Source organism: Poecilia reticulata, chromosome 10 (assembly GCF_904066995.2).
Source record: "Poecilia reticulata chromosome 10, P_reticulata-male-v2, whole genome shotgun sequence".
NCBI classification, from domain to species: Eukaryota; Metazoa; Chordata; class Actinopteri; order Cyprinodontiformes; family Poeciliidae; genus Poecilia; species Poecilia reticulata.
The window spans coordinates 25992399-26015279 of record NC_088839.1 but is presented as its reverse complement, the minus strand read 5'-3'; the positions used below and the strand labels follow the sequence as shown (position 1 = coordinate 26015279).

The following is a 22881-nucleotide window of genomic DNA, read 5'->3' as shown; positions in this document are numbered from 1 at the left end:
AGCAAAATGCATATTTTATTTATAATGTCTATTTCAGTCATTTGTGTGAATGACTCAGAATTACAATATTTATGCAATGTTCACATTTTTTATCAGTTTTAATAGGTGAGTAAGTTTTTGTGTGATGTCTGCGCCATTACTTTGAAAATACTTAAAGCAACTCAGTTTTCAAATGATTTTAGTCTTTTAAAAGATTTCTGGAAATTTTATTCACACCATGTGCAACACCTGTTGCAGCCCAAATGCTTAAAAGTTATTTAGCTGAGTTAGGTCTTCACTTTTGTCACCTCAGCATCTGAAAGATGTCGTGCTTCATTTTATACCCACCCTGTGACCTCATTCACCCCTCAACAAGTTAACCATTTCCCCCTCTCACCCTGGGTCCAAAGCAGGAGAAGACTAGTGGTGCGCCACTTAAAACGAGCCGGCCGAAATGGAGGCGTAGCCATCACCTCCCCACATTCACAAATGCCCCCTTAAATGGGGAGAAGTCAAAGACAGGAATTCTAATCACTTGCCTTCCCCTCCTTTTTTGTTGAGGGAGATAAATAAGGAATAGAACACAATTTGAACCGAGTCCAAAGGCAGGGGAGGCACTGAGAGTATTGTTGGATGATCTCCACTTAGCGGAGGCAGGGGCTGAAAAGGCTGCTGTCTTGTTAGTTGGTGTGTAATGAACAACTTTCACAAGCCAGTTGGTCAAAGGGAATCACAGTGTTCCATTTCTGTGCTCTTACAAATTCACATTAAAATTGGCTGGCACACTGTGGGCCTGCCTTTAAACAAATAATAACTGAAAGAATGAATGAATGCTAATATCTTCATAAACAATTCATTGGTGGTGAGTTTGTGTCATGTTGGTCACCAGAGAGTTGAGTCTTATCTTTCATGTAGCTGGTTAAAACAGAGCAAGTGGGGGCGTAGAGCGGCTGAAAAGGACCGCCTCTGTTTTGTAATCGTTCTCTCTCTATCTTTTCGTATGACCAGACCTTTCATTTCATCCTTTTCACCACAAAAGAAAACGAAGAAAAAAAAGTTTGTCAGTTCTCTGTTCCTTTTGTTGTGTGCTTTCTTCTCTGTGCTCTTTCTACTTTTATCCTTATCCCAGCCATGCATGAGCGATCAGTTGTGTCCTGTTGTTTCACTGTTCTGCTGGTTCTCAATCAGTAGGGTTCCTGCTTTGTTCCTTTTTAGTTTTTTGCCAAACACAGAAAAGGTAAAGGGAAGAACGAGTAATGAAATCTAGGCCTTTGTATGCCTCATTGGGATTTTTAGATATAGCACTGACTGTAATTAAGTCAGATTGTTGTGATGTTGATCTCTGCTGCTCTCACCATTGGTCTTTGGAGAGTTAAAGAAAGCCAGCATCAAAGCTTATACCTTGAGTCCAGCAATCAAAGATTCTACCTTGTTTTGATGTTTGAATTTAATAAATAAGGTTGATAAATATCAGAACTTGTGGAAAACCACTTCCTCACACCCTGACATGCCCGTTTTCATCTGCAGAGAGGAATGAGCATCTTGAAATCTATCTGAAATCAAAGACAGAGGAGTCATTCTTAATAACACAAACTCTAAATATTCTTCTTCTTGTATGAAGTATGTTGCAGGTATTTGGTGATTAATTCCTTTCATATATTGTTTGCTATTCCACCTTTAGCTTTTTCAGCAGATGCATTCTCTGACTTCTGATGTTACTAAAGTATGGAGGGGGTTTAAACATTACATTAAGATAGCTGTAACTACTTTAAATCGTAAGCAGTAAAGTGTCCTTTTGAATAGAATAGAATAGAATAGAATAGAATAGAATAGAATAGAATAGAATAGAATAGAATAGAATAGAATAGAATAGAATAGAAATATTATTTATTCTCCCACAGTGGGAAAATTCAGGTGTACAAAGAACAAACTAAAGATAAGTGGAAACATGTGTATTCACACAAAGGTAAAGAATATAAAAATAAGAATAGGAGACTGTATGATAAGGGTAAATTTACAACATAAAACAATCATAGTAAAAATACTTGGATTAGAAGACATGCAACTCAGTAGAGCTACTTAAAGAGTTGCTTAAAGATTTGCATTTATCTTTGTGCAAGACAAACAAAAACCAACGTTTTACAAGAAGTGAAAAAAATTGCAAAAAACAGCAATTTCCAAATAACAGCAGGTATGTAAACACTTATTGAGTTTGCTGAAAGCAGTGATGAGAGGAAGGATCTGCGCTGATGCTCCTTTGTGCACTTAAGATGCAGCAGTCTGCACTGAAGGAACTCTCTGCATAGGGCAGAGGTGGGAAATCCCAGCCGGTGTCCTGCAACTCTTAGATGTGTCCCTGGTCCAACACACTTCAATCCAATAGCTGAATCACCTCTTAAGTGCAGTCAAGTTCTCCAGAGTCCTGCTAATGACCTCATTATTTGATCCAGGTGTGGTGAAGTAGACACATGTTAAAGTAGCAGGACACCAGCCCTCGATGCCTGGAGCTGCCCACCTCTAGTATAGGGTCTCCGACATTGTCCAACAGTGAAGTCATTTTAGTTAAAGTTCTTGTGTCTCCCTCCACCTGCGCTGGGCCGAGGGGACCTTCCTGGTGAGCTTATCTTATTTTGAGCTAACTTGTTTATAGTTTCACTACAGTTTTTTTTCCTTTTTTTCTTTGGAGCAGTCGCATGCTTATATGTTGCTGCAAATATGTATGCAATGATTACTAATTACACTGTTTGCAGCTACACTATGATACAAAAGTAAATAGTCACATGCCTTAAGCAGGTGTGGAAAACATGAACCCAAAGTGAGACAAGATTATTCATCCAATTAGATGAATTTCTCTCAATTACATTCCAGCAGCAAAGAAATCAAGATGATTGTAGCATCTACTGTAAAGGGAATCACTGAAGAACCTGCATATCTGATATTTTACTTTGTCAATAACAAGCCAATGGGAAAAAAAATCAAAAAGTTTACTTTATGCTTGGGCTACAACCCACCACAAGAAAAGAAACACTGCCTGCTGGAAAGAGTTAATAGCACCTCTGGGAGCTGGTCACTTTAGATTTTACACTTTAAAACTAAGGAGCAATGTAATTACACTCTATTAGTGATTTCTAATAATTCATTAATCCATTAAACCCGTTTCTCAATCCTGACCATTTTTTCCACCTTTAAATATTTTCTCCACCATTAAAAGTACTTGTGTGCAACTAATCAAAATATAGAAAATACCAGCTCAACTTCAAATGAAATAATATTTGCATCTTTGTTCTGTGTCTGTAGCAGTGAAGTTCACAGTGGAGTTGAGTTGCTAAATATGCTAGTATCCATTCAGGATTCTATTTCATCAACCTTTGGAAGGTGAAGGTCCAGCTATGATTACAGAGTCTCTTTTATTAAAGGATCAAGGTTTATATACCTGCATATTCTAATCCCTAATCTCTTTTCCAGACACACTTTGTTTATGTGTAAGAATGCTGGTCCAAAAGTTTCATACATAAGTGACAAAAGCATACATTTTTAAATATTTAGCTTCATCAAAAATATTGTTGAAGTCTTACTAAGTTTGCCCTACTTTCAGCTTCTTCCAGTGCTCTATATAAATATATTCATATACACGTTTTACTTTTATAAAATCACGGTGTACTTTTCATAAAGTCTCTAATAAACTTGGTGTGAACATGCACTCTACTGTTCATCTGAGCTCTTTGAATCCATTGGTTATTATTTATATATCAATCCACATTTTCCATATTAGTGAATAAATTCTACCTGTCCTACCTTTAACAACACATAAAAAATTTTATAGATGAAAATTCAGAATGCTTAAAGGTATCTGAACATATATATATATATATATATATATATATATATATATATATATATATATATATATATATATATATATATATATATATATATATATATATAATTACACCCTATGGAGAAATAAAATCTAATTTTCTCTCCCTGACCTGCAAATTTACCAACTTATTTACTGACTGTCTTGTCAGATTTTATTTTTAATGTTTTTACTCATTTACACAATTAAATTCTGTAATTATTTCTGATCAGCTTTGTGTTTTTTACCTAATCTGAGCTAATCCCTTTAATTTAATCATTTGCATTGCATTTTTGCAGGAACTGCAAATATTCAAGCTTCCTTTAAGCTCTGAGGTGCTCAGTTTCTGATGCCCGTTTCAAAAATAGACGTGTAACATGGAGTGCCACATCACCATGCAGTGTAGGAGGGTTTACAGGCCTTTAGAACATTTGGTGTAGGGACTACTGCTGATTGCTGTTGCTGAGGTGATTGTTATTAGCATGATCACAGCATTATATCCTCCATATGGCCTCAGTGGGGACAGAGGCCGAAGCCCGTTCAAAGGGACAGTCATTGTTACAGGCTGATCTCTAATCTCTGTGGTTGTCTGCCCTAATTAAAAGTCTCGTGGTGGTGTTGGGTGCCTGGGCCTCTTCACTGCAGGAAATTATGATCGCAAACGTCTTCCTATCGAGTCCTGCGCTTGGCACTACAAAGTGACGCGGGCCGCCATTACCTGAATGGGCTGGAATCAGAGCAGACAGCCGCATCATCCCGGCTCTTAGTCTATCAGGGCCGTGCACAAGTGGCCATTGTTGACGCCAAAAACGGGATTAAGGAGGGTCTTCAAGGGAATTGATTTTCATGTGAGAACAATGGAGGGGCGCAGAACACTGGGGCCTGGGACTGAATCACACAGCCAAAGAGTTTTATAAAAAAAAAAAAAAAGAAAAAGAAAGAAGGGGTGCGCCATGAGCACTGAGATTAAAGCAATCAGGCTCTTTACCCCCACTCTTTCTGGATGGCCCGCCTCCCCTCTCCCTCCCTCTTTATGCCCTCATCCGCCCTGCACAGTAATTTTAACACAAATAATGACTATGAACAAAAGCCCATGAAGAATATTAACAAAACAAAGAAACAAAATTTACTTTTAACCAAATTTTCCTGTTTGCTTTTACCCAACTAAGGACCAGGAGCAACTCCCTGGGTTGAAGTTTGTGCAGAATATATGAGCAGATTCTGGACACTTTGTCCAGTGCAACTAAGAACCCGGCCAAAGGCTCATCTGTGTATGTGGAGAGGCGACATGATTCTTTGGCGGGGAACAGCGTTGGGGGGAACATGACGCGTCACTGAGAGGGGATCAGGGGTTACGGATGAAAGAGATGGCCGCCTTGTCCTCTGTCTTTGGCTGACTGCATGCAGCTGTGAGCGCCATTGTGGACATGCTCATTTGCATACGTTTGGCAGGAGCACCAGGAGGCAGAACAGGCCAAGAGGAGTGGCCCCCCGTTTAAAATGGAGGCAAAAGGGCAGGCAAGTAAACACCCAGTGCTTGCAGATACATACCCATGCATTATCTCGGCTACAGTACACACAATGGCAGTGGCCAAAGGAGGAAAAATAGGCCTGTTAGTCCAAAATCAGCATGTAAATGCAAACAGGAGTCAGAACGTGTGCGAGTTGTGTTTCGGTGGATGATGAGGCCATGACACCCTGATGTCATAATGACAGACATCACGACTGACAACTGAAGGAGTGTGCTGTGTGGGGCTCTTGGCCAGCGGCAGAGGGGTGTGTCCCGCCCTGACTAGAGACAGGTTTATTGGGTCTGATGAGCGCTAAGCTCCTGTGCCTAACCACAATGGAGCCTGTGATCTCCCTTTGTGGCTCATTGGGAAGCACTGGTGCGCTCTGCAGCCCCCGCTCTGTCATTAGACAGATTGTGAACAGGCTGCACAAGGCCCAGCCAGGGATGACGGAGCCACCAGCCACTTCATTAGGGGCATTATGAAGAGAACTGAAGCTTTCTTCTGCCCGCCTGTGTCCAGAATTCACAGGTCTGTTTAATCACATAATTCTCCTCAAGTGCCCCGAGGAGGCTGCAGCACAGCAAGGGCCCTTTAGACCCATGACAACTTGGAGAGATTAATTATATTCATCTTTTGGAATATCTGCAGAATAAGAGGGAGTTTGATATTGGCTCATTTTAAATTTTTTTTCTCACGTCTTTTTCCAACTAGGTCTTTGATGTCCTCCTGTTATTGTTGGGGGACGTCTGTGCAACCCTCTGCTGCCGGAGCTTTGATATGCTCCGGCAAGGGTTAGGGGTGAGCGTCCAAAGGTCTAGGGCCAGAACGTCCTAACTTCTGTCTTGGAGAGGAATGACCCCTGGACCTGAGGGTTGGTCAGAGAGCCTCCAAATTCCGCCTCCCTTTGATGCACGTCTCTTTCACAGCAGTTAATTAGCCAGGGTGGCTAAACGTTTAGCCTGGGTGTGAAAGAGTCTGGGATGAGCATGTGTGTCCAAGACATTGCCTGCTTTTTTTGTGTGTCACAAGGTCTTTTGAAACAATGTGGTACTTGGACAACTTGTTTGCATAGCATGGTGGGTGAATGCAGCGGCCTATTCATGAGAAGTCTTTCAGAAAGAAGAGGTTTTTGAAGGCCTTTCTGGCACTGAAGGGAAGTCCTTGACATTTCACTCATTTCATCTAATCAACTACACAATTTCGCTCTTTTTCTCAGAGTCTTTGTTTGTTACAGGAATCTGTGCTAAGGAGGAGCGAAATCGAATACTCTCTTATCTCTTAAGCGGCAGTTACTGCAGCCGGGAAAAATTTTCAAGTCACTGAATCATATCTTTCCTTCATCTTCGCTGTCTTTTGGAGCATTAATATGAATTTCTCAGGAAATAGCTTTCATCAGGAGGAGCCAGAGTTTCATGCAGCATCCAATTTTTCTCTTCTTTCTTTTCTTATAAGGAGTCGTGAGCCAGATTGGTAGCCTCAGCTGTAACATGCTGGATTCATCACTGCTTATATATCAAGTCTTTCCTGCTGCACGTAAGGAATAATAATTTCTCAGTGTGACGGTTTGAAAGAGCAAAGAGAGTCCATTTGTTCAATTCTAGAGAGGCAGTGAAACTCCCCTTTACTGTCTGGCCTTCAGCGCCGGGGCCTAAAATAACAAGATGTTGCAACTGAACAGCAATTGGGTTGAATTTAGACCAGACTCTGCTTTCAATAAATATGCCCACTCTTTTCACAGCAGCACAGGTCAGCACAGTTAGCTGTAAGATGCTCCTCAATCTATAAGGCAACCTTCAATCATTTGCAAATCGAGCAACATCAAATAATATTTCATCTTAGGTAGCCGGTGGCTCAGATAGAGCAAGCAGGGAGCCGGGTTTAGCCTGGTTGACATTGCAAACATATTGATCTTCTATTGAACGCGCAGCCAGTCCAGACAGTTTCCAACCCCAGGGACCTGAGAACCAAATTATTCTCTCATTTTTGGCTAACTTCTTTCTTTACAAAACTGTATAAGCTTTTTGGAAAGACGAAGTTTTAAGTAAAATACTAACTCCAATCCTGTGCAACTCTTTATTTCCATTCTGTTATCTTGTCAGCTTTGCAGCCATCTCACCGCAGTGCCTTATACGGATTCAGATGCATCAGTTGCCATTGCAAACTATGATCTCAAAGACATGTTCCAAAACAAGACCCTTTTGTCTTAACAGGCATGAGAGGATTTTAGGAGATTTACACCCTGCTTGTGATTTAAACATCAAGGCTTAACCTATTTCTTTATGAATAAGCAGTTGCAGGGGAGTTGCAGCTCTCCCTGGATAACTTGATGATTCATTCATTTGTGGATACATGCAAAGGAATCGCTTTAAAGCCTTTGTTACTTGAATATGTATCTCATGAGTATAGCGTGTTTCTTGTTTAAGATAATGTATTTTGGCCAGTGTAAACGGGAAGAGGAATCTGTAATCTCAGTGTCATCACATCTGCTGTTTTAAAAGGGACATTTTCCAAGTTGTTAATTACACATTTGCAAAAGGAACAAAGCATTCCTATTCCCCATTGAATCATAAGCTAAGCTAAACGCCATCATTTATCCAGTATGTTGAATTTGTTTGGAAGCTTCTGTAAACATTATTCTGCTTTTCAACTGCCGTCAAGTTGATGTCTGTAGAGTAGGGGTGACATTTTCTTGACTTGCTCCTTACAGCATTTTGTATCGCTCTGAATGGAGCGTTCTCCAAACAATTTTGAAGACTCTATATCGTGTGTTATCCAATGATTGCCGCAGCATCCGGTACCTCTTCACATGCTTTTCTGTTTGCAGATTGCGTGCCGTTTGCTTTGTAGTCAGGACAGGTTTCGGGAGCCCTCTTCTGCTCGGCCACCTGCCGCTGTGGATCGATCAGCTCTCCGGCACCTCAACCCAACGCCCCCACAATGCAGCACCCACCTCCAGAAACCCACTCTGTCCTTGGCTACATCACGCAGACCAACAGGGGGCTGGCTTTTTCTTCTTTTTTCTTTGCTGAGAGACGTGGGGCACATCCATACGATGTCAAGGCTTCAGAAAATATATTGTTAGCTGACTAAGCTCACATCTGTTTGGACACATGCAACAAATAACTAAAAAATGGCAGATGTGTGTGCATATCAGAGATATATAATATGATAGCATTTCAACTTTTTACACATTTTGTTACAATACAATCGTAAAATGTGTATTTTCTTGATCTTTATTAGATGGTGTAGCATCTGGAGCAGCAGCAAATGATGCACAAAGTTGTGCAATATTTTTTAAATCAAAAAAAGGATGCATGGATTATGTTTTTTTTATCAAAATATAAAAACTGTGAAATAGATTTCAGTTTTCTGTACTCTAATATGCACAAATAAAATCCAGCACCATCAAGGTGTCTTAAAAAGGTATTCATTGTAATCCAGCAGTCACTAATTTCCTTACTGTTTCAATCATGACGGTTCTGTATACCATAAAACCTCCAACATATATTTTTTGCTCAGAGAACATCAGTTAAAAAACAGCATCATGAAGAACAAGGAACACAACAAACTTATGAAGTTTAAAACAGAACTAGATAAAAAAAACTGACAATTTTTGACACAACTGAAAACCTACAAAACACATGAAAGACAGAGAAGCTGCTAAGAGCCTCATGGTCACCCTGGAGGAGCTGCAGAGATCCACGGCTTAGTAGTAAAGATGACCCACAGGGCCAGCCTGAGGTATAGGTGAACTTTATGACTGCCTGGGGCCTCTCGCTTGTCCAGGGCCCCCAAGAGGAATTGAATTAACACAGGACAAGCTGACAAATACCCCAGTTGTAAACTTAAACGTAGAATGAAAGGGAGAAAAAGGATCAACTACAGACAAAATAAACAGGAGGTCAGCGGTGCTGTAGTGGATGGTGGGATTAACTAGAGGTGGGCCCCGAAGAAAACTCTGCTTAAGGTCTTTCACCACTCTGATCCGGCTACGTTCTGTCAACAGAACAAGTACTTGTCGTGCACTTCACAAATTTGGCCTTTATAGAAAAGTGGCAAGAAGTAAAGATTTGTCAAAATAAAGTTATCAGAATTCATGTTTGCAGTGTGGCACAAATCCTTTATGGCACACAGCAAACATGTGCACATATAAAACCAGAACGTACATTTTTAGCTAAGTACATACGAAATGTTTATTGTGGTAGAAAACTTAATGTAACATCTCCACTATGAAACATGGTAGTGGGAGCATCATGCCACGGGATTGTTTTCCTTCAGCAGTGACAGAGAAGATGGAGAAATTTAATAAGAAAACCTAGAAGAAGCTGCAAAAGAGTTAAGACTGGGACGGAGGTTTATCTCATGCTTTTCAAACCACATGTTCTTTTCCTTTGGCTTCACAGTTATGTATAACTTTGTGTTGCACTATCACACAAAATCCCTGTAATAGGCACTGAAATTATAGTTAAAGAAAACACTGTTTTGTAAAAGTTTGGCAAGTTGTCTGTTGTAAAAATAATGCAGCTGTTTCTTTGTTTTACCTTTCCTAAAATAAATGCTGTCAGTATTTTATATCCCCATAATAAATTAGTGTAAAATGCTGCAGTAGAGAATTATATTTTCTATTCACACAGAACACTTTAACTTTAAGTGTATTAATTATGCATTGGTCAAGACTGGATCGTCTAAAGGAAACATTTAGAAAAAGGTCACTAGCGTATGTACAGGGTAAAGATATGCTTGCATTTAATTAAGACCAGAATAGTTAAACACATGCTGAGACACTAATGAATACCAGCCTAAAAGAAGCACAGGTTAAACTGCTACACTGCAACCAAGAAGGGTGCTTTTCCTACTCAACTTTTTATGAAAGAAAATCCTTCCGCTTGTCAGCCTCATAGTGGATCATCGGTTTAGACAAAAACAAACCGGGATTGGAGGAGGAGTGGAAGTTGTGCCAGACCGTTACAAGGGACTCCCTGCTGCATATCCAGAAGAGAGAAGTTTTCTATTATCAAGGACTCTCCCTTAATGATGAAAGTAAACAACATGAACAGGAGTGTTTAATATTTCATAGGCCACCCACAGGTGTGGAGACGTGCAGGGAATACATACATCTATATGGCAAAGCGGGGCTGATTAAGATGGAGGCCACTGTCCCAGCTGCGGTGTGCCGGGTCTCCTGTGAACATGTGTGTATGTGTATAAAGTCTTGGACATATTTGCTGCCTCAGTCTTTTTATTTTCCTCCTCACCCACCCTCTCTCTTTCACCCTCTCTCTGTGGTGATATATGGAACATATGGGAAATTATTGTGGGGTTATAAAGGGCTGCTGACTTCAACAGACATGCAATAAATTACACTGTTTGTGTAGGGGTGGAAAAACACAAGCTCTTTAGGAACACTTAGTGCAGATTTCCTGTACACACTCAACTCTCCCTCTTTCTGTCTTCCTCCTCCCCCTCGTCTTTTTTTTTTCTCTAACACCTCCTCTTACCCTTTAGCCAGTTCCCTCAGTCTCTCTCTGACTTCCTCTCACCATTGTAACACAGACCACAGCACAATCTCATTCTGTTCTCCTAGTTGGTGGTAACACAGTGGGATATATCCACACAATTACTCACATAAAACTCGTAAAGCCTGGAAAATATTTTAATAGTTTCCGCACCCCCTCAGTGGCTACGAGCTGCATGTGCAGAGCTTGGTGAGCACCACCAACATTATTGGTGCAATTAAATGTGAAACACCAGAGAGGAACATGGGGGAGTGGGAGCACAAAATGGCTGTAAACAAGGAAAATGACACTTGACAAGTTGTAATTTATGGACGTCGTTTCAAAGGCAAGAGACTCACCGTTCCGACACAGGCAGAGCTGCAAGAGTGAGGCACAAGGAAGCAGGCATTAGAGGAGCTATTCACAGAATGTTAGCGCATCAAAGCTACACAGACACAAAAAAAGGGAAAAGAGAAAGCTGTGACTTCAAAGTGGAAGCATGATGAGCAACACAGAGAGAAACCAAGAGAGAGACAGGAAGTGTGTGTGTGTGTGTGTGTCATGAGAGAGAGGATGATGGTATCCAAAGCAAGCTCTGAATGGGTAGCTGAGGTAAAGGGGGGTTTGAGAAGGCCCCTGGATACAGATGAACACTCCTCGTCTCAAAGAACCCAAAATCATAAACTTATACACAAATTTATGCACACGTACACACACACACACGCACACACACACGGGCACACACACTGCCTGTCTGGGGAAGGCACACCATTAAACAGAATAAAGTAAAAGTTGAGCTCACACACCTCAGGCCCATCTGGAAACAAATCAGCGTCACCATTTACGTGTTTACTCTCTTCAGAGAATAAGGACAAAACTGCACCAATAACATTCAGCAAAAATAAATAAAACTACATAAATGGAGGGTGTTCTCATCCAAGCAAAATAAGAACCTCAAGTTTGTTCTAAGGCCAGATGAGTGATTTCATAAAAACATTTTTTCTTTTACCAAAAGAGTAATGCTCTTCTAATCAACATAATCTCCTATTGAAACAAGAGCAGATACGTTTTTTTTTTTTTTTTAATTAAAGATTTTAGGCCAAAAATACTACATTTTAACAATATGGGTATTAATGCAGTGTCTTTTTGACAATGTAATTGTGAAATGTTAATACCTCCAAGTTTCTGTAATGAACAAACAGATCTACTAATATTTATTGGGCTTGACCTTATGGGCTGTTATGTTAATTACATATTCAGTTTTTGTTTGGACAAAGGTAGAGCTGAACATGCATGCTCTGTATTTTTCCAATATCCTGCACTGGTAACATGGTAGCAGAGATTAGTTTCTTTCTTTGGGGAGTTTTGGATCCTAAAACAGGATCTAATAAACAGTAAACATCCATCTTTGGAGCTTAGTCTTTAAAAAAAACAAACATGTTAGTCATTCAATTACTTTTACTGGCATTTTTAAGTGGCTGTCTGGTATCAAACTAAAAAACCTTGGTGTTATTTTTGACCAGGACATCTCAATAAAATTCCATTTTAAACAGGTGTTTCGCTTCTCCTCATTTCACCTATGAAGTATTGCAAAAGGAGTCACACTAAGAAACTAGTTCATGCATTTTTTACTTCAAAGCAGGACTACTGTGAGTTCAGCGAGAGTTCTGGTGAAAATTAAAATTAATAATCAAGCTTCATCATATATTAGAGATCTGATTGCTCTATATGTTTCCAACAGAGCACTTCGCTCTCAGACTGCAGGTTTACTGGCGGTTCCTACAGTTTCTAAAAGTAGAGTGGGAGGCAGATCCTTTAGTTATTGGGCTCCTCTCCTGTGGAGACGGATCGCAGTTTATTTTTTCAAACTGGTTCAGAGCTTTTCTGTCTCTCTGTCCTTCATACATGAAGCCAATAAAAGGGCACTACTGCCATTAATTATCTACTTTTTCTTTAGCATAGAAAATATTCCTAGCTGAGTGTTTCTGTGTTTCGCTTGTGTGCAAGCTCTGTCTTCTAAAACCCTCAGCCAGTGGCAGATGGCTACTTACACTGAGCCAAGTTCTGGTTCTGCTGGAGTTTTCTACCTGTGAATGAGGAGGTTTTCTTACAGCTTTCGCTACGTATATGCTTAGGATTGCTGCAAAGTCAACAACGCAGTGCAAACTGTGTCCACATGCTTGTAAATGCTGCAAGTCAGTGTCTTGATGCGATCTCTGTTGTTTCTGAGGAAGACATTTTCACAAGTTTGAACAGCAAACTGAACTTGACAGCATTGTTTGATAACTGGGATCAAATTGGAATACGGAACAGATTTAAATTGACTTTGAATCTTTCTGTATGATCAACTGAATGGACTTTCTACTATGTTTCTGAAAATATCAGTTTTGTGCTAGAAAATGTTTTACAAATTGTTGACAATAACTCTAAATTGAAATTTAACAGAAGAATATGGTAAAGATTGTAACCAAAAAGACAAACAATGTTTTTTAGACAATGTCCGTCTCCTCTCAGTTATCATCTGTTTCACCTTATATTTAAAGCTTGATGAAAACAGCTGAGATAAACGAAATCAGATTCAGGAAGCAAACATAAAAACATGTTCTTTGTTGTGTTTTTAAGAGCAGAGTGAGAAAGTGTAAAATGAACCTACGTCTCATTGTGTTTCAAACTTTCAGTTTACTTTTCAGAACGCGTTTAATTTCACCAGCCACTCTCAGACTTAGTTACTGCCACATCTGTATACTCAAGAAATCACTTCAGTAAGGTATTCTTGCTCAAAAACCACCGAATTTGACTTAATTAAAAACATTTATGCACAGAAAAGTGTGACTAAATTCCTCCACAATGAAGAAAACTTATTGCCAGTGTTCGCAAATACTTGTTGGCAGTTCCTTCCAAAAGGTGGCACAACGTCTTATTAGCTTCAAAGAGCAATTACTTTTCCACATTTGGGCACATGTTGTTATTGATAACTTTTCCTAAACAATATTTACACGTGTCATATTCCTTCCATTTCTTTATGGTGCATTTAGCTGATCTTCAGGGGGATTTAAGGACAATTTTTTGACATACTTTTCAAAAACATTTTCTCTGATTTGCTTTGCTTAGAGTGTTTTCTTTGTCTTTGCTGTGATGGCAGCCAGGAAAGCTGATTAGCCAGTGGGAGGACCTTTCAGGCACAGGTGTCTTTACACTACGATCAGCTGAGACACACCCACTGCACTCAGATGATTTCCGTTCCCCTCATTGTGACACTATTAGCACCAATTTGCTGAATCTGTGTTTAACTGGATCCTGATTGTCATTATTTTTGTAAAAAATAATAGCAAAAAATATAAAAATAAAGTTTTGTCAAAGATTTGTTGATCATGAGTGATTGGGGAAAGCAGTAAAAGATGTAAAACATGCAAGGGAATTAATACTTTTCATAGGCCCTGTATGTTTTATATGAAGTCATGAGATTTTTTAATAACTGAAAACAGCAGCTCTTAATCTTAGCAAAGTTGCCTTGAAGTTCAAGGCAATAGGGATTTAATATTTTGGATTTTATGTAAACCTATTAGTGGTTCTGGTGAATTTTACAGGTTTTACTTTCCAGTGGGGCCTTTCTGGTTGGAGATGCATATTCTCTCTATACAGGCACAAATTTCCTGCGGCCACACCAGTTTTCTGCCATAGTCCACAAGATAAGGCATGTTAGATTAACTGGCCTTTCTAAATGGCCCTTAAGGGGAAGTGCATGCTGGTTTGTCCCAGTGTTGGCCCTGCCAGCATCTTGGCTGATTGTTTGTAATAAAACCTTCAGTCTCCTAATAACCCTAAACCTGCTTAAGAAGGTAAATAACATCATTCAAGACCCATGGCTAATTATTTAATTAATCTGTTGCAAGCAGACTGATATAGCATAAGCTAGGAATACGAACCAGATATCTTGTGAACAAAATGAGGAGGACATTGCACCAGACAGGAGAGTCTAATTAGATGTTTGAGTATTTTCAGCATGTCGAGGATCCAATTTAAAAACTTGGACATGATACTAAAAATGACTACAGAAACTGACTGCCTCAGAAGACTCTTATCCTAGAGGCAAAAACTCTAACTTGATGCTTCTTTTATATCATACTGTTCACCAGTCAATTTTTTTTTTTTTATCAAGAACAATAACGGATTTCTGTTTCCAGTAATTATGGTGGAAAATTCAGAGGTGACAAAAGGAAAACCACACAAAAAAGACTGAGAATGCTGTAAGTGTGGCATTTTATAAAACATTTAGAAAAAAACATGCTGAACAATTCACTGAATTATCTTCACACAAATGTGTGACATCAATGATAGCGTTGTAGGTATATTTCTAAATTTGGCCAGGAAATAACTTGTGAGTAAATTGAGTCAACTCTTGTAGTTTTTGTTTGATTGTTTTTTTTTTTTTTACTTTTACTTAAAAATATTTGGTTCTCCAGTCCAATTCATCTGGGAAGCTGGATGAGATTCAGGAGGTTTGATAATAAAAATCATTCATAACAACAAAAATCTTTCTCAAAATAATTCACATCTTTCAAAGTGTGTGTGAACTCCCCGTTTGCTGCTGTTACATTTTGTTGCATAAAAGCCACTTGAATTTTCCAACTACAGACAAAACAGGAGTTTATGCAAATCTTATTTTTACTGAAATAGTTCAAAAGTCATAAGGATCAATACTGAATGTGTGTTTTATGTTAATACCTAGTATTAGCTGTGGTAGGGAGTTTTATAAGGAGTTTCATTTTTGATAGCTTGAACTATTGTAGGTAAAATCTCACCTCTGTGAAACTGTCCAGCATCACAGAGGAAGACTTCCTGGTGTCTAACATCAGACTCCCTTTAACTCCCCGTCTGTTTCTGATTGGTTGAGCAGCTTTGTTGATCTGGTTCAGGTTGAGTTGTAGGTGAAAGAGCAGGAGGGAGAGAAGCCGTTCTAAAGTAGCATTTGTTTTACGAGAAGAGATTTGCATCATATGCTCCATCAATTTGTTTGATTATGAGTGAAGCTCTGCAGGAGTTGGTTTCTCACATCTTGAACATGTAAAAAGGCCTTTGGCAACTTTTTGGAGAATACAAGTATCCAAACTGTTAGGATCTTAGGTTGTTTTAGAGTTTTATTTGATTCCAGATTCATGTATTCTGTGTTAGCTATTTATTTGGATTAGATTGATCTTGTTCCTGTTTTTCTTTAGTCCAGTCCTGACTTAGTGACTCTAGATTATTATGTTTATTTCTAGTGTCTAGTTATTCTTACTCTAGTTTATGTTTAGTTTTGCTTTTCTGTTAGATTCACTTCCTAGTCCTCATATGGACTCTCCCTCGCCCTCTGTGTCACTTTCTCTCTTTCTCTTCCTCTTCCCTCAGTCTGCCTTCTGCTCTCACTTCTCCGCTCTCTTCCTGCTGGTTCTTCTCGTTATATCCCAATGTTTTTTCTTTTTTTTCCTGTTGGTTCCTTTCCCTTCTTTTCCCTAGGATTTATCGTTTTTGTTCTTCTCTAACTTCCTTGGTTTTCCTGTGATTTTGTAAATGTTTTGTTCCTCATTTTTTCACTAAATCACCAAAATCTACTCAACGTTTCTGTCTGCCGCATTTGGGTCCATCAACACAACCAACACAAGTTTCTGTTTTGTACTGCTGGTTGAATAAACTTCCTAGATACGCCACAATTTGCCAGTCTCTTCTAGCAGTGTCAAAAATGGAGGTAAACTTTGTATTTTGCATCAGTTGTTCAACAGCATCAAGGATAGCATGTTACTGTGCTTTCCACGTCTTGTGACTGTTTGAAAATGATCCCGGTGGAAAAATGATCACCTAATACGCCTAATCAGCTGAAAAGGAGATTAATATGACATAAGACTGATTAGCTTGGTAACTTCTGCCACTCTGAGAATTTATTTACTTTGTCAAAAAGCTCACTGTGATATGAGCTTTTTTTTCTACTAGAGGTAAATATGTAATTACTGATAAAAACATCACAGAACCTCATTTCACAAAATCTGAGTTTAACGATGCTGATGTGTTCCTATAACAAAATCAGGTTTCTACATTTCCAGTTAAGAACATCCCCAAGAATCCTGACTACATTCATATTGAATTCATGGCAAATATTTTCAAAAGAACACAAACGTTTTAGAATAACAGCAGACATTATCTGCAAAAATGGTAGTTAGGATTAAGGCGTCTGGTAACTTTAAGGGTAATAACCTGGAAAGTTATTATTGCAGCTGGTGGGAATGCCTACTGAAGCAGATGTATATATGATTACTTTATTAATTGTGTGAAAATTCAGTAGATTATAGCTGCAGTGCTGCATAAAGATGGCTGGAAATTTTCGCTGTCTAATTAATACTTTGCTAACTGACTTGTCATTAAGTCTTTAATCTACCAGATGAGGTTTTTATAAACTGGAGTTTATGTGTTGGATAATTCAGGCTCCTGAACTGACATTCAATTATTGGAAGATAAAAACTTGTCACTTAGTGAGTACAAGTTAAACAAAAATATTACAGTTTTTATTTTTATACATGCAAAAATCTCAATACACAAAGATCTTCTGTGTAGCATGATGGATGTTTACAGAAGATTTTTTTGCTTGTCATAAATAGAAAGTTAGATTTCTTTGGTGTTTTAGTTGAAATGTGAAAACACTAAAGTATCTTTCTGGATCCCAGTTAACTCAGTGTTGGAGTGAGGTAAAATGCATAAAACCTGTGGGGGAATTTTTTTTTTAGGTTGTGAAAAGTTAAGGACATGATTACAACATTACTGCAGATCAGGTAATGCTTTAAAACTCAAATCCATGTCATCTTCAGCTCATATATTTAGAGATTTGATGTATCTTTTTTATTTTTTACGAAATACTTGGTTCTGTCATTATAAAGCAAAAATACTCCGGAGTTTCACAAAAACATTAAAGTAATTCCTCTTTATTTTTTAGCCAGATGTGTTTTTACAGTGTTTCATACTAAATAATGTATTTACTTTACCAGTTGAATTGTGAAAAACAAAAATAAATTTGAAAAAATGAAGGTTTTAGGTTTAGGTTGCTGTTTCGTTACAATCTCTGCTTTCCTCTAAGTTTTGCCTCATCTGTGGGACACTACAGGGCCTTATTTTGTGTAAAGTTTCATAAATAATACCACAATCTAACAATTTTACAAAATAAGTGAGTAGTTAGTTACTTTTCCAATCTGTTACTGTTAGATTGTTACCATATTTATCTGTTTCTTTTGTTGTCACTAAACAAAACAAACAAACAAAGAAACCCCTGATGTATTCACGCTGTTTGTTTCTCTCCTACTTCTTGGAAGGTAGCTGAGTGCTAGTGGAAGGTATCCAATCCCACGGCTCTGTCAGCGCATATGTGTGGCTGCGCTCGCGAGATGGTGAACAGAACAGCCTTTACTCTGTGAAAGCAAATGCATTATTCTGAATTCATCGGTAACGCAGACAAAAATAGCATCTTAATAGACATACAGCTCGGTGGAAAGAGTTTAAATATGGGGAAGCACTTTAAGACACAAAGCTACACAATGGTTGCCAGTTCAAACGGAGATGTCAGCGCTACAGCTGGCGTCTCCAAAACAATGGACACCCTTTAGTTCAGCTAAAGCTGTCAGTCCGGGGGAGACTGTGGAGTTTGTTTCCGGACACATGGTGGAGGAAATGCTACATCTGAACGGAGGAATGCATCATTTCATGGTTCTAAAGTAAATAAAACCTTTCATTACTTATCACTGACAAATAAACATTAACTGCTGATCATTTAAAAGACTTAAATCTGTTTTTCTCAGTATGTACTATTCCATACACAGTTTTTTATGCAAGTTGTTGTTTGGAGTTGCAGATAGGTTGTTAGAATTAGAGCTTTTCAAGATGCTTTTCAAGAGGAAAAAGAAGACCGACGGTCCTGTACTGACTGCGGTTGGTCTGTAATACTTAGAAATATGTTGACCTTTTTTAAATAAACTTTCTCGTCTGCAAATACACTTTAGACATAATTTTCCAGTTACACAAAAAAGTGCTTTAAGAAAAAACCCAGTGTGTCTACATTTTCTTGAATCATCTTTAAACTCTTCAAAAGACTAATTGATTTCTTTAAACTTCAAATATGTAATGTTTTCATTACGTAATCACGACCACAGCCCTTTCTCAGAAGAACATCCGCTCTTTCATCTGCTTTTTAAGAATTACATTTAAAACCAAATGAGAAAAAGTGTTTAGTGATTATGCTTCAAAGCTGGACCTGCCAAAAGCGCAGGACAGTGAAAATAGTTTAATTTTAGCAATGAGTTCACTTAAAAGAACCACGTCTTTCAAATGTGATACACAGATTTGAGCACAGGACCAAGGAAATTGGAGGAAATTAACAAACATGCAACTCTTCACAGCAGATGCTCGGGGTTCTTTGCAATGAAACTACACAAGTTAAATTTGCAATGTTGTTATCCTGTAATTTGCAAAATGACAAAATGCTAGTCTGATGCACTAAGCACCTTCAATTGCAGCTCATTAACTCAGTCAGGGGGAACCATTTTACAGGCATGGAGAAAAACTATTAGAATACTTCTATTAAATGGAAGAATAAATATCCGGTTGAAGCACAATGTGTCTTCATTTTGGCCCAAATGTGATATATGCCGTTGCCATGGTAATGTGGCGATTGCTCCAGCCCTCCTCCCAGCTGTTGGTGGGTTTTGTGTGCAGGAGGGCGAGGGTAAAAAGAAAGAGGGAGACTGTGTGTTTGTGTGCGTGCACACATGCATTGATGCCGCCTCCGTGCTGTGTTCCCCTTTCAGCCCTCAGAATAGTGTCTCTACTAATCCGTGAAAGTTGCGGCGCTCTGAACTAGTGGCCAAGGCTTTTCCCACTGAACCAAGGCCCAGGGTCCGCGCTCGACTTCACACTTGATTGGTCCCTCCTGCGGCAGACCTCTCCTCCCCACTAGGCGTGGGCCAGTCCCCCTCGCCGGTCTCCCCCGGCACTGCCGGGTCGCCTCTCCCCACCTTAATTACCAGTGCTTGAGTCGTGGACTCACCAAAAAACCATTATAGTCTGGCCAGCCTAACCTCAAAAGCCCTCACACATCCAACGCTTAGCACCTTCACGGAGACGAGCTGAAGATCAGCCCCAACTCCACCAACCGAGCACCTGTTTGTGCCTGTGATGCCCCGCAGCACTCTGGACTCGCCTGCTGTTGGTGCAGGCCGGTATAAAAAGCAGGAATTGGCGGCTGTGCTGTTGCCCTGCTCCTCCTGCAGTGGAGGTGATGTGTTTATTTGACCTGCATTAAGAAGATGAGACGGGCCTATCTCCTTGTTCTGTTCTATGAAAAGAACTCAGAGTTCTTTGATAAATGACCCCTTCAAACCTGCACTGAGCTCTGGGAAAAACCTGAGTTGATGTGTAAACAACTCGGAACTGACCCTGCACTTCCTGTTTCAAACTTTGTACGTGCTTTCAGAAAGTGACATAAATGTGGAGCTGTGATCCTATTCCACAGTGTAAATTTAGAACTAGAATAAGCCAATTTCCTATTTTGGTGATGCCTACTAAGTTTAAGACTGCTGCAGAAATAGTCAGACCATATGGGAGTGAGCAGGTGAAATGCAATGACCTGGCAAATGGTCCAGATACTGATGAGAGTCGAGTACACGTCAGAAGGCACTGGGTGTGCTGGCACAAACTTTACCCAGGATGTGGATCAGACAAACACCCAGCACTCGTTAGTTTATTGCTCTCTTATTAGGAACATTTTTTGCCTTGCACGGATTGGCAGAGTCCCGCTAGCCACCCTCTTCACATGGCCCAGGCTCTGTCAGGACTGATCAAAAGACGTTTCTTCACATCTCCAGACGCCAGGGAAAAAAGGAGAAGAAAAGAGGGAGAGAAGAAAAGAGCCAGAAGGGGGCATACTGCTCTCTCTTTACTCTGGTCTATTGGTGAATGAGGACTTTTCACAATACCCTCTCCTTTCTCTTTTTTTTCTTTTTTCATTCTTTCACTGGCAAAAAAAGAGAGAAAGAAATAGCATTTCCCAACGCGTTTGCGCCAAATTGTTCTTGCCATATCAAAAACAATTATCCTCAGGTTAAGAATGTGCCTGCAGAATTACAACCGATCCAGGGGGAGAAAGCAGTCTTCACAAATTTGACTGGCTTCCAGGCAGCCAAGACCCCCTCGAAGTGGTAATGAAAAGTGTAACTTTAGCCTCCCAGCTGTACGTCTCAATCCATAATCCTTCCCCAAAAACCTCACCGTAGAGCCGCCTACCGCTCCCATGGCGTTCCCAGCCTTTGCCGGGCTGGGCCTGCACTGATTTATGTGGCAGTCCTGAGTCATACTCTCAACCTGAAAAGGATTTGCTCTCCTATATTTACAGGGGTAGTCAGGCCGGCTCTCTTGAAATACAGAAAGCCCTGTCTCTGGGCCTCAGTCCCCACGGTTTTTTCCCCTTCTCTGCCTCAGCAACAAGGACATCTGGGACCTTACAAGAATCAGCCGAGACTCCAGTGTTTTTATGATGGAGTCTTTCTGCAGAGGAGAGGTGAGTTTCTCTGTGTGTATTGCCTTAGTTTGTGCCAGAGGTATCTGCAATAGATTACAGTAGCAGGGTCAGGCCTAAGCTCAGCACTATCCGGCTAAGGGTTGGTCATTTGGCCTGTAACTTAACAACAGACCCAGAAACCTGAAAAAAACCAATGGAGCATGTTCTTGTAAAACTGTGTTTATTGATATTTACTTGCTTACATCAAAAAATGAGTTATAAATATGTTGGGGGGTTTTTCAACAAGTACAATACAATTTTGATAAACCAGTTGCTCTGTGAAACAGATAATTTAAGTAATTTCTAGTCAATAATTGTAAAAAAAAATTGAGAAGAAGCATGAAAATCTGATAACATGAAAGTAAATTAAGGATTTTCAGAGTTTTTACAAACGTAACTGCAAAGAAGATTTTACTTCTTTGATTTTTTTTTTTTTTTTTTCAAAAAAGGCACAACTAGCATTACTTACCCTTAAAGCTTGACTAAAGTTCTGGTTAACCTGGAGTGTTGACATGTTGGTAGTGCTATGATTGTGGATGGTGGTGGTCCACTCTGCCGCCGCGGATCCATCCCTGTAAAGCAAACAAGCCAAGGTGACCTCTAGACTCCTGGGTTTGCACATCCTGTGGTCGGCTGTCTACGTAGTGTGATGGAGAGCACAGCGGGTGGTTGAAGCAGCCTCTAAGAAAGGGATAACTTCATCTCATTTATATATATCAGTGCACACGTGTGTGCGCATGCAGGATGTGAATGCACATGAATGTATTGTATGTGTGTGCCTTTGTGTGACAGCCATGTGGTTAATGCTGAGCACCATTTGGCACCTTCTGTGCAGGAAAATGAAAGCATCGATGCTTTGGACATGCACAGCGCATGCCTGAAATGATCCACGTTTTTGCACCTGATATCTTGGTTAAAGGCCCAAATTAAGAGCTTTTGCCCCTGCAAAATTTCTGATGAAATTGCTCCTACCATCTCCTGACAAGAATCTCAAAGAAATGCGTCATGACCCGAGAACGACGTCTCAGCCAATGTAAACGCAGACAAAATGGCTGCTGTTGCTAAGCTAACACAGGGGAAGGAAGATGGAGCTGATGCTCACGCTGCTGCACAAAAACATCAAACGAGAGGTTAACTCTTTATGACTTTCGAGCAAGAAGCATGCCGAGGTGTTAAATTTTGCACATTTTGTCCAGTTTGTGTCGGCAGCTAACTGTTACCGTCGTCTACAGTATTTCACGTGTGCGGTAACGTGACTGACCCATAGATCCTTGCAAGTCAAGGCTACGCCAGAACTCCGCGCTCACGTAATTTAGCTTTCCCAGCATGACGTAGTTTACAAATTTGCACAATGTAGGGAACAATAGAGTAAATAAAATAACGGCACACTCTTCAAATGACTTTAGTTTTCGGAAAAGAGTGACTACATAAATATTTTCCGCTCAGATTCTAAGTTTTGAGACGAGC

General features: G+C 39.7%; 3 long non-coding RNA genes across 3 annotated transcripts in view; 2 read left to right on the top strand and 1 right to left on the bottom strand.

Annotated features, from left to right (window-relative positions):
* The window catches only part of LOC103471610 (uncharacterized), a 29020-nt gene that overhangs the window by 2439 nt on the left and 3700 nt on the right, over nucleotides 1-22881 (bottom strand). The window contains exon 2 of the long non-coding RNA XR_534681.3: nucleotides 21884-21986. This is a non-coding gene — a long non-coding RNA (uncharacterized LOC103471610). The remainder of the gene's footprint in view (nucleotides 1-21883; nucleotides 21987-22881) is intronic.
* On the top strand, nucleotides 1863-8775 carry LOC145553124 (uncharacterized). The gene is made up of 2 exons (XR_014089342.1): nucleotides 1863-2593; nucleotides 8174-8775. It is a non-coding gene; the product is annotated as an uncharacterized LOC145553124 (long non-coding RNA).
* LOC145553121 (uncharacterized) overlaps nucleotides 19201-22881 on the top strand; it is a 35421-nt gene continuing 31740 nt past the window's right edge. Inside the window, exon 1 of the long non-coding RNA XR_014089337.1 lies at nucleotides 19201-21414. This is a non-coding gene — a long non-coding RNA (uncharacterized LOC145553121). The remainder of the gene's footprint in view (nucleotides 21415-22881) is intronic.